At 34.9% G+C, this 12,453-nt stretch overlaps 1 protein-coding gene across 2 annotated transcripts in view; it reads left to right on the top strand.

Annotated features, from left to right (window-relative positions):
* LOC106092498 (protein dead ringer) overlaps positions 1-12,453 on the top strand; it is a 174,940-nt gene that overhangs the window by 109,208 nt on the left and 53,279 nt on the right. The gene's annotated exons all lie outside the window — the stretch shown is intronic.

Here is a 12,453-nt window from a genome sequence, read left to right as displayed (position 1 = left end):
AAGTACAAACCAACATTATTTATTTATTTATTTCTTGATAGTAATACATAAGCCTCCTCGGCCAAAAAAAAACGTATTACAACGATATATATTCCTAAATAAACATTAAAAAAATTAAAAACTTCACAGTTACATAAAGATGTAAGATTCTTAGCCTAATTCATTTTAATTGGCTCCCCAGCCATAACAAGATTATGCAAAAATTTAAACTGTTGGATTTTTTAACAAGTCCCATGTTAGCAATACAAAAAGATTCAAGCAACAACATTAAGTTTGATTTGTAGAATAGAAGTTAATAAGTTTTAAGCGAAATACATTATTCGAGTGTGAAAAGATTCTTAACTCAGCGGGCAATACATTCCAACTCCTGGTCACACGAATACAGAATGATCTTTCGAAAACCGACCTAAATATACGGGGCAAGTTTATCTGAGTACTCCTACTCGAGCGAGAAAAATTGAAGTATCTACGCAGTGTAACCGGTGTTCCACTTCTTATAACTTTGTAAAAGAATAAAATATTTCGTAGATCAATAAAACGGTCAAAAGAAGTTCCCAAGAAGGTTTTGACATACCCTGAAATGTTGTCACGAACACGTACATTATATACAAATCTAGCTACTGCATTCATAGCCCGTTTCAGTTTAAGAAGATTATAGTCAAATGTTCCTGACGTTATCTCCAAGCCATATAAAAGTTGAGGCATTAACAGAGCGTGAGCAAGTCTGACTTTCACCCACGAAGGGAAATAAATACCTGCCGAATACAACCGACGCAAAATACTATAAACACGAGAATGGAGAGAGTCAATATGACAACCGAAATTAAGGTCTTTATCAATCACTATCCCCAAACATTTAATCCTATCAACAAAATTAACTCGAGAATTTCCCACAAAAATATCAAATCCAGGCTGCATCTGGGATCCAAACTGTAATGCCCTAGTTTTTGAAGGATTGATAGAAAGCGAGTTAAGACTAGACCATAACAAGATTCGTCCTATAGAAGCATTAATATTCATCTCCAAAATATTGCTAAAACCACGATCCACACTAAAAAGAAGATATATATCGTCTGCAATTTGGGTAGCAAGTAGCTGTAAGTGGACTGTATGTTTTATTGAAGCTCCCAAATTGTAAGAAATGAAAAAGAGAACAGTTGAAATAAAAGGCAACAGATTAGATTTCACCGTTACAGTTTATTACATTTCAGCAAGCCCTTATCGCCTTCTTGAGATGATGCTGCACAAGTTCTTTCAGTTCCTCGGACGGCCTGAATGTAGAATCTGGATTTTTTTATAAAAAAAATTGCCTGTTTTGAAGTACACAATCAAATCAAATTTCTCTTGAAAGGCATCTTCCAGATGTCCCCTTTACAAAAAAAAAAAATTAAAAAAAAAAATCAATCAACGCATACTTTTTTTTACCAAAAAAATGCAAAAAAACACCACGAAAAACACGGTATATATTTTTCCCCTTTTTCTTCCACTGTGCGTCTTGGCGGCACAGCTTAACTTTATTCGATAGCCATATTACTTCGTATTTTGCTTATTGGGATCAAAAGAAAAAAATGGAGGGTTTCGTTTCAAAAAAAATACATTTAATTTTTTGGAACGCTCTACAGCCCACTTATCTTGGGTGAGCATGAATTTGGCCCAACATGAAAGTAATGTCCAAGTTAGATGCACGAAGGAGGAACAGCACCTTGATAAATATGTGGGATACATAACAGCTTCGACATCATCATATGAACCACAGCAAGGAACTCTATCTTCTGAGTCTAAGTTCATTGATATAGAACGAGATTTTTCAATTCCTACTCATAGAGTACATTCGAATATAATTAACATTTCCAAAATGGGTATCAGCAATGGATAGTCGCCGTCTTCTTGAATAGAAACTTGATCGTTATCACAAGTCCAGAAATTCCATTATTCAAAAAGTTAAAAGAAAACAGGGAAAAAATAGATCGTGAAATTTACATTCAAGATATGACCATCTGGTGCCATGCATTAGGCGCGGTGGAGGAACCATCATGGTTTAGCTACATTACAGTTGCAGAGGAACAGAAGCAGTTCTTATTTCGTTGTGTGCAGAATCACTGGCACTTATAAACTGATTGTAACAAGAAAGCTAAAAAAATATTTATTTAATAAGTAGTGTTATATTAATGATAAATACCAAAAAAAAGTTGTAAATTTTTTAACTCACTATCGGTCGAATGTTGTAGTTATGGTCTTATAAATGTAAATCGGGCGAACCGATTTGCGCACACGCAATACACCACTGCATACCAAATTTCGTTGAAATCGGCCAAAAATAGGGGCAACTACGAAAATCGGGCGATATTTATATGGGAGCCAAATGCAAATCTGGACCGATTTGCAGCAGAATTCAGAGTTTGTCCCTTGGCTAAAAAATTACATATGCAAAATTTTAGGATGATTGGATAACAAATGCTACTTGTACCTTGTTTTCAAAACAGACAGACAGATACGCGGCCAGACGGACAAATCGAACTATCAAGTAATTCTGAGTGCTCAACTTAAATTCTAGAACGTAAAGTCCTCCAATGGATTAGAGAAGAATCTGTTTTTTTTTTTCAATTTTGAACGCCGTTGCGCTTCTTTAGATCGAAAGGAAAAAATTGAGAACATGCGTTTCTCTATTTGCAAAAAAAAATTCTCCCTTTTAGGATAGGACGGTTTAATACACATACAGCCGGACCTCTATTATACAGAACCTCTACCGTCCGGGATTGAAAAGAAATTTTTGGTATTTTGCATTGCTTCGATTATCCATGATTACATTTTTATCTGGTAGTATATGCACACTTAACTTTGTATCGAAAATGGGAACTCTCGTTCTCATTTTCAAAACCGAAAAGTTTTGAAAAACGCAGAAGAAGCCAAAGTGGATTTAGAAATTTAAGGATGGTTGTCAAGAATGATTTCACGGAATTAACCAATTACAGGCTCAATGAAAAAGGAAAGGCCAAAATATTCCATATTTGAGCATAAGTTGGGAATGTGAATATTCTATCGACTGGTTGCTCATTTTTAAAAAGCGAAATGCAAGCTAGGGCTAAGGCAGGAAAAGCCACAGCTAATTTCGTAGCTGCCACAAATTTTGTGGAAAATTTAATGAATTTATCAGGGGAAAAACTAAGCAAAAAGTCAAATTTATAATGGTGATGACACTGCTGTCAGTGGCACAGTCTTGGATTGACGGAACTCTAGTATTGCCATCTGGGAGACCTTGCTATATATATGGATTAAAGGTAGAGGACAGAGTGGGCTTGAATGTCTTCTTTGGACTGAGATCTGTTTTCGACTGCCTGACCCTAATACAGTCCTGCAATTGGAAATCTTGGCAATCATGAAATGTGTAAGGTGGTGTGGTGTTAAAGTGAGGACGTCGAGTGTGAACATCTTTCGGGACAGTAAACTGGCCATCAGGACAATAACAACCAGGACGGTAAGGTCACGACCAGTCTTGCAGTGTAAGAAGGAGATTAACGCCTTCTCCGAGAATAATACGTTCCGCATCGGTTGGGCGCCGAGCCACAGCCGAGTAAGGGGAAATAAACGAGTAGATGATAATGCTGCTGGTACTCTCAAATGCAAATCGTGTTCCGCCAAGAGCTTTTTAGAATGTTAACAAACTTCCCGTTATTTATTAAACCAATAAAAAACTTGGGTAATACTATGTTCAGACCAAAGCTGTTTTGAACAAACTACTCGTTTTCCCTTTATAATGCTCTGAAAACGAATCGGGTTTCCTTTACAATTTATAAGGGCAAAACGACTCGTTTGTCACAAACACCAGTCATTCAAAGCATGTGAGCCCTGTAAAATGTCAAAAAATAACAATCGAATTTTTTCCAAAAAAGATTTATAAAATATAAAAAAAAATAATAAAAAAAAAAGAAAAAGCAAGAAAAAATTATTATTAACAATAGTGCAACATAAAATTTATGTTGGAGTGTGAAAAAAATTTCCCAATTTCCAAAACATCTCAACTAGTGTGAACGGTTCGGATGTTTTTCAAGACGACATATGCAAAAGAAGTCTATATAAGCATATCTCAACAAATATTTTTTAGAGTGGTTATACAAACATTTTATACCCGAACTAAGACATCATTTTTAGAAAATTAGTCTGAAAGATGATGGCAAAATCTTTTTGCTAATGAACACATTCTGTCCGGTACATTCGGACTTAAAATAAGAATAACAATGCCATAGATAAGAATAAGAAGGAAAATAGTTCAGATGAATCTGATGACGATGTTATTATTCACAAAGTTGTTTGGTCTTATTGAAGAGTCCTGAATACTCGGAATTTCAGACCAAGACTAATGTTATTAAAAATATGTACAACAAATGTAAAAATATATTATCCCACTATCCGGGAAAATCGATTATCCGTGGCATGTTCGATCAAATGCCAAAGCTTTTCTCACTGTCTTCTTCGTTGGCCATGGTTTGGTACATTGTGTGTTCTTGCTACATAGTCGTTCGATTAGTAAGGAGTACTCTTTTGATGTTATACTCCAGTTTTCTAAGGATTTGAATTAAAGTCTTTCCAGGGAACTCTGAGGATACTATGCAGAATACCAGATTGCAATTTGTTGATATTTGTGACACGTGCAGTTCCTCAGGGCTGTATGCCATAATACAGCTCATACTGCTTTGATAATAATTTTATATAGCAAAACTTTGTATTCCAGTTGCGGATTTTCATAGTGAGAAATAGGTATGGATTCTTTTAAGTTCTATTTGGGTTACATTGGGTACCACCATGTAGGGACCAAGTTAAGCGTCTTCCTAAGTGCGTTGCGCCAGATACTTTCCTTTATCTTTTTGAGATATCGTAAAGTAGAATATTTCTATCATTGAGCTTAAACTTGAATCGGACTGCACTCACTGATATGTGAAAAGTTTGCCCCTGTTATTTTGTGGAAGGTTCATAGGCAAAATTTGCATTTGCAGAATATTCCTATATGGGTCATATCTGGGTCATTGTAATTATTTGGACTCATCTTTCAGTTTCCGATGAGTGCTAAAAAAGTAGTAATCTGCAAATGTGGAAATGCCGGTTTCATCGATAGTAGACATATCTGCAGCATAAGTAAAATGTGTAGTAAAGGTCCCAAAATGCTTCCTTGTAGAAAGACGACACACCCAGAGAAAAGTGGATACCAAACGTGCTCATTTCAGTATCATACGATGGTTTGGATGATATAAAAAATGGTTAGTACCGCATTACTGTCAATACCAAACATTAATTGGTTTTAGTACCAAACCGTTAATATTTTAATACCATTCTCTTTATAACTTTAATATTCCTCCCCTTAATGTACCAAAATAAAAAATGTTTGCAGATAATTAAAAAAAACAGCCTGTGAAAACGGTCAGGCGAAGTCAACCGAAATATCGGAAATAAATTGAAACAACTCCCTAAAGCACTTTGTTTAAACTGGCCTGCAGCCGAAACTATTAAGTAAATCTTATAAAAACCAAAAGGTCAACAATACGCCAAGAAATCTAAAATAACTTAAATTTTATTTTATTTCGATTATTACGTTGTAAAATGGCGTCAATATTTTAAGTACAAAACTGAACAACACTTTTGCCACGATAACAAAAATACAAAGGTGATGCTAGTCTAGTATTAAATTGATAAAATAGTAATTGCTATAAAATTTATGTTTTTTCGATATAATTTGTGTTGAGCCCTTGCCCGGTTTCTGGATCATAACTATTATTCATTAATTTTATTATTCGCTCTTTGCTTAGGAGTCGTCGAGACGTAATGGTTATTGGTGAGCGATAGGCCTTCGCATGCATTTTGTAATGTTCCAGCGATCAAAGTTATTATACAGAAAAAATTAAATTTGTATATTTAATTAAAAATTTTACTGAAACAAGCAAATATTATTAATAAACGACTTTGCAGTTTGCATTTACGATAAACTGGAAAATTCAATTAAAGCATTATTCAACTCAATAAACCAATTCATTGGAAAATTGTTTATTTTTGATAAACACGTTTAACTGACCTAACTAAAATCAATAATTGATATTTTTCGCATAAATATACCCTTTTTTACTTCAATCGATTAATTGCGGAAACAAAATAAAATTGCCAGGGCACTATGCAGATGAGACGAAAATCCAAGTCAACATATTCAACCCTGATTGCATTTTTTACTGCTGTCAATGAGGCTTCGAACAAAACTGATTAAAAGAGCAATATGCACAGGTGGTTGGAATATTAGCCAAAGGATTGGACTGTACGTCGTTCACTTGGGTATCAGCTTTACGTGTCATAGAATTGTCATCTCTGTATAAATAAGATATTTTTTTATATTGAAAAAATTCGTAATAAATATCAAGCTTAGCATTTCGTATATAATATCCCGAAGTATTGATCCACGTGAAGGGATGTATTTAGGAATTTGTCGATACCAAGATGCCTTATTTATGTATGGATAATTAACATGGAACATGGTAGAAATGAAATTATTCATATTTCATTTCTACCATGTTCTCTATTTTCAGTTGCCTTTGCTCATGTATAATTCGTCCATTTATATATTCACATTGCCAATTTTTCTGTTTTGCATTTTTCCAATTGTATGGGAGAGAAGAAAAAACTATATACTTGGCCCATTTGCACTTCTATTCGCATTACATGTGTATGAAAGAGTACACAATACTATCTTGCTTTTTATGGAGATATATACATACGGTTACGTTACAGTTGAACCTCGATTATCCGGGCCTTTATTAACCGGTTACCCCTGTTAACTGGCATGCTGTGCTTTTGGTTTTGTACCACTATTAACCGTGCTTTCATCTAATATCCGTGCACCACTCACTTTTTTTCGAGTTAAGGTTGAGTATCAAATTACATCTCGGTTGGTTTGTTTTCAGAAGAATATGATGAATCGTCCAAAAACTTTTGTTTTCAGACAGCAGACTTATTTCGCCAAATTTTTGAATATCAAGACAGCTTTGTAGACAGCTGCTATATCTTGGGACAATGTAATTGGTCAAATTTAATTCAATATATTTTCTGTGTAGATGCACATAGTTTAAAGTTACCTAAGTTGTTATTGCGGGCAAGATATTCAGCTGCTTTTAACACTCGAATGACTAAACCGAACAGAAAAAATTAACAACCAGGTCCAATTAAAAAAGGAAAACGGAATTTGTGCCATTGATTCAAAATTTTGCAATTTGGATTTATGATAAGCTCAAAAATCCAATTAAAGTGGTTATTAACTCCATTATCCAATTATTTGAAAGCTGTCCTTTTTTTAAGCAGTTTTTTACTGTCTAAAATAAAAAAATAAATATATTATATTTTTCGCACGAATAAAAAACATTTTATTTTATTGGATTAAATTGCGTATGGAACATTAACACCGGTATTCACAAAACTGAATGTAGATTTGAAATCGGGTTATTTTATGGATTTCTTTTATAGAACAGACAAATAAACCTATTTCAAATCTACATTCAGTTTTTTGAATAAGGCCCTAAATATATTGCTTAAAAATGTAAATATATTTTTTACTTAATGATCCCGGGCTTCGGGAAAAACGAAGAAAACTTGTTGTTTCCATTATGAACCTCTCTGCATTGACGGGGACATGAACTGCAAAGAGATATACATTTTTAAAATGAATCGTAGTAAATACCAATCTTAGCATTTTACGTACAGTTCCACGAAATCTATCTCTATATGGATAATATTTTTTGTTGTAAATACCACGCTTGCTTTCTTCAATTTCCTCCAATTTGTTGCCGGATAAAAGCACCTTCCCGAAACTTTATGTGGTTATAAGTGAGGTGGTCAAATTTTCTTTATAGAAACGAAACAATGAAATTAACCTTTTCTGACCAAAAATGCCGAAAATTTGTTAGTCCCGAGGTGACCAAATTTGAAGGCCCACTAATGGGCCTCTGGGACTTCTAGGGCTCCGAAATTTTTGCACATAGCCTGTGTAACACTCCAGCTATAAAATATCTTTACCCGTTCACAAATAGTAGAATTATATCCACTACTTATACCCTACACCACTTCTGTGGTACAGGGTATTATAACTTAGAGCATTTGCTTGTAACACCCAAAAGGAAGTGAGACAGACCCATTGATAAGTATACCGATGGGAGCCCCGGTAGCCGAGTTGGTAGCGTGCTTCTATTACCAGTGAAGGGGTCGTGGATTCGATTTCCGCCAGAAGCCTTGGTCTGTCGCTACTGTGGTATCATAATGGACCTAAAATTGTCTAACTGAGTCTGTAAAGGACTGCTCCTCTCATCTAACATAACCTAACCTAAGTATACCGATCGACTCAGAATCACTTTCTGCTTTATTGTAATTAAGCTATGTCCGTCTGCCTGCCCATGTTAATTTGTGTACAAATTACAGGTCGCAATTTTCTTCCGAACGTCTTGAAATTTGGTACAGGCGTGTTTTGCGGCCTAGAGACGAAGCCTATTGAAATTGGAAAAAATCGGTTCAGATTTGGATATAGCTCCTATATATATGTTCCTCCGATTTGCAATAATAATGCATTTATTAACCCATTCTTTTGAAATTTGGTATGAGGTATTTTTTTATGACTCTCGGCATTACTGGTGAATTTGATATAAATCGGTTCAGATTAAGATATAGCTCTCATATATATATATCGTCCGATTTTAACTTCTAGAGTCACAGCAAGTGCACTTATTGACCAATCTTGCCAAAATTTTGCACAACGGTTTCCTCGACGACTTCCACAATATCTATAAAGTTTAGTCGAATCGGTTCAGATTTAGATATAGCTCTCATATATATGTTCGTCCGGTTTGAGAAATATTGCAATCAAATGGTCATTTGTTAACCGATTTTCTCGAAATTTGGCAGGAAGGATTTTCTTTTGACTTTTAATATTATTGGCAAATTTCATTGAAATCGGTAAAGAGTTAGATATAGCTGCCATAGATGTATATTGCCCGATTTTAACTCCTAGACCCACTGCTAGCGCATTCATTGACCAATCTTTCCAAAATTTTGTACCACGCTTTCCTCGACGACTACAACAATATATGAGAAGTTTGCTCGAAATCAATTCAGATTTAGATATAGCTCTCAGATATATGTTCCTCCGATTTTGAGAAATATTGCAATAAAGTGTTCATTTGTTAACCGATTCTCTCTCGACTATACTGATGAACTTCATAGAAATCGGTCCAGATTTAAATATAGCTGCCATAGATGTATATCGCCCGATTTTTACTCCAAGAGCCACTGTAAGCGCACGTATTGACCAATCTTGCCAAAATTTTGCATAACGCTTTCCTCGACGACTACCACAATATCTGACTTTGCTCGAAATCGGTTCAGATTTAGATATAGCTCCCATATATATGTTCGTCAGATTTTGGGTAATTTGCAATAATGTTGTCATTGTCAACAGTAGTTATTACAAAATTGAACATACTCGTATTTGCTACAAATTTGATACGGATTGTTTAATAACCCATCTGAAAACATCCTCCGAGGTCCATCAAAATTGGTACAGTATTGGATATAGCTTCCACATTAGGGTATTGTACAGTCGGCACCGCCCGACTTTTGCCCTTCCTTACTGGTTCTTTCCATCCCGCCTCATTTCAAATTATTTGCTAAAAATTGGAGGAAAATTGTAGCTACTACAGCTACAAAAGAGCATGTTTAATACACCACATTGTTCGATATTTTAGCAAAATTCAGTAAATAAATGGTATTTAATCAACTCAAAAAGTTTGTCCGGATTAAATTTGGCCCTGGCTATTGAAATAAGTATTTGTATTTACTGTAACCATTTGTCGAAAAGATGTATTGTCAACAGTTTGACGCGGTTAAAACGTGATGAACGCCCAGATTGTCGTCTATTAATTGTCACTGCACTGGGTGAAGTAGGGAAGGGGGGCGAGCAAAAGAGTAAATGTTAATGTTGTTTATTTAATGGCGTCTCCTGATGCATTTCTTGGATTTTTATTGTGAGTGTTATGACTGGCAATAAAAATTATTTATAAATGCATTAAATATTGCTGTTGTTGTTCGTACAATAAACAAAAATAAGCAGAGGTCCCTGCATTATGCATTTAAAAATCATATAAACCGCATACTCAAGCGGGCGAGTGACGATCACATTCGACCGAAATCCATTCATCCGCGCAAACAAACGGGGGGCATTTTCGAATCATGCCACACATCACAAATGCTGACTTTTATACCCTCTCTCTCCTTTGCACGCTAGACGATTGTGGTTCGTTCCATCACATCTAACCAACCAATATTGGGGTGGTTGGCAGGGACGGGTGGAGATTGGTAAGAGAAACGAAATATGAACGATTTCATTAAAATCTCAAGAACATCAACGTCAACATGATTGCTAATGACATGATCAACACTCGAACGATTCGTCACTTCTCAAGACGTGAAGCTAAAGTCAGCCAGCAACCAGTATAAGAGTTGGTAAATTTGTGTGTCCCTCCGCCGTCCGTCCGTCCGCCTGCGCAGTTTATAAACAATATCGCCAAACGAAAAAATGCACTCACTTCATAAACGGTGGCATTTCAAAAATCAACACTAAAAACAAATGCGTTGCTGATGATTCTTTTAATAATGAAAATTATGTTAATTAAATGTCAAATTTTCATCTTTTCTTCTGGGACTGAGTTGAATGGTCGGTCGCTAGCAAACATTCGACGGGAATAGTCAACACTGAATAAAATAACGAATTTGATTACTCATAGAACGGCTTTTGATAGCTGTCCATTAATTTGATTCAGCCCGAGTAGTGTTCTTATTAACAACACAACGCGTATTTACTTACCCCATGGCAAGGTGAGAGTGAGTTGTGTTAACTTCATGTGAATCATGGAATCTAAACCGGCGATGGGCACATGCACACATTTGCCCATTATGTTCATGTGCAACGGGCTAGGGTTCTTGGGTACGTCATAAAAGGAAACCTTGTGCATTTCTTATGGCTCTTAAATCACTAAATAGGGAATGTCGATAGATAAATGTCAACATTATTGCAATAGTATCCAAACTCCGACAAAGGTGTATATGGGAGCCATTTATAGTTCTGAATCGATATCTGCCATCTCCAATAAACAAAACGAACTTCTACTATTATATTGATGATTTTAAACAAAACATGAACGCCTAAAATTGGCAAATATTTTATATTAATATAAAGTATAAATGCCTCAACTGTTTTTTAGAAGTTAAAAAATTTTGTTTGAATTCATTCAAAAGTTTAAAATTTTTTATTCTAATATCTGCAGACGGTGTTAGCTGATATCAGCAGACTAATTTCTCTGGGTGTATGTTCCAAATTTTATCAAAGTAAATTTGGGCTGTCGATTCAGTTGTAATATTCGTTCAATATTTTACAAAATTTTGTAGTTAAACCAGTCGATTTTGTTAGGCTAAATTGCAGAGCGAAAAGTTTGCTAAAACAACAGTCATATGTTTGCTTTCAAATTTTAAGCAGACAAAAATTGCTATTCTACCAATTTTTTTTTGCTATTTTGAATAGTATACTTCGTACAGTGTAAAATTACATATTATAGTGTACAAAATCAATTCTTTTTATCAAAAAAATACTATTCAGTATGTATCGCCTTTTTATATCCATCACCATGGAAACGGGTGTATATTCATTCAGTCATTCCGTTTGCTACACATCGAAATATCCCTTTTCGTCCCTACTAAATGTATATATTTATATATGTATATATCTGATCGTCGTAAAATTCTAGCACAATTTAACGATGTCCATCACGCTACAGCTTTCAAAAATTAAAATATTGAGCTGAAATTGTACAGATCCATATTTTTTTAATTTCATCTTGTATGGACCAATTCAGACTATATTTGGATATAGCTGTCATAGAGACTGATCTGCCGATTTAGGGTCTTAAGTAAATTAAATCCGCATTTTTTGTCCGATTTTACTAAAATTTGACAGAGTGAGTTGTATAAAGCCTCAGGTCATCCGTTCCATCCATTTCTTAACAGTGATCCAGATCGGATCATATTTAGATATAACTGCCTTCTAGAACTATTCTCCGAAATAGTGTCTAAAGACCGTAAAAGAAACAATAAGTTACAATAAGTTATAACAATTAAGATTCCCAACATCCATCCCAAATATGGTCCAGATCGGATCGTATTTGTATACAGCTGCCGTTTAGACTGTTATTCCAATTTAAGGTCTTAATCTTATAAAAAGCTCATTTATTGCAAGATTTCGCTGAAACTGTGTCAATGAAATGTTTAATTGAAAAAACAATTGTTTTCAATTGAAACAAGTAAAAGCGTGCTAAGTTCGGCCGGGCCGAATCTTACATACCCTCCACCATCGATCGCATTTGCCGAGTTCTTCTCCAGGCATCT

The sequence above is a fragment of the Stomoxys calcitrans genome, chromosome 5 (assembly GCF_963082655.1).
Source record: "Stomoxys calcitrans chromosome 5, idStoCalc2.1, whole genome shotgun sequence".
Taxonomy (NCBI): Eukaryota; Metazoa; Arthropoda; class Insecta; order Diptera; family Muscidae; genus Stomoxys; species Stomoxys calcitrans.
Note: the sequence above shows the minus strand (reverse complement) of the source record. Positions and strands in the feature narration are given on the sequence as shown.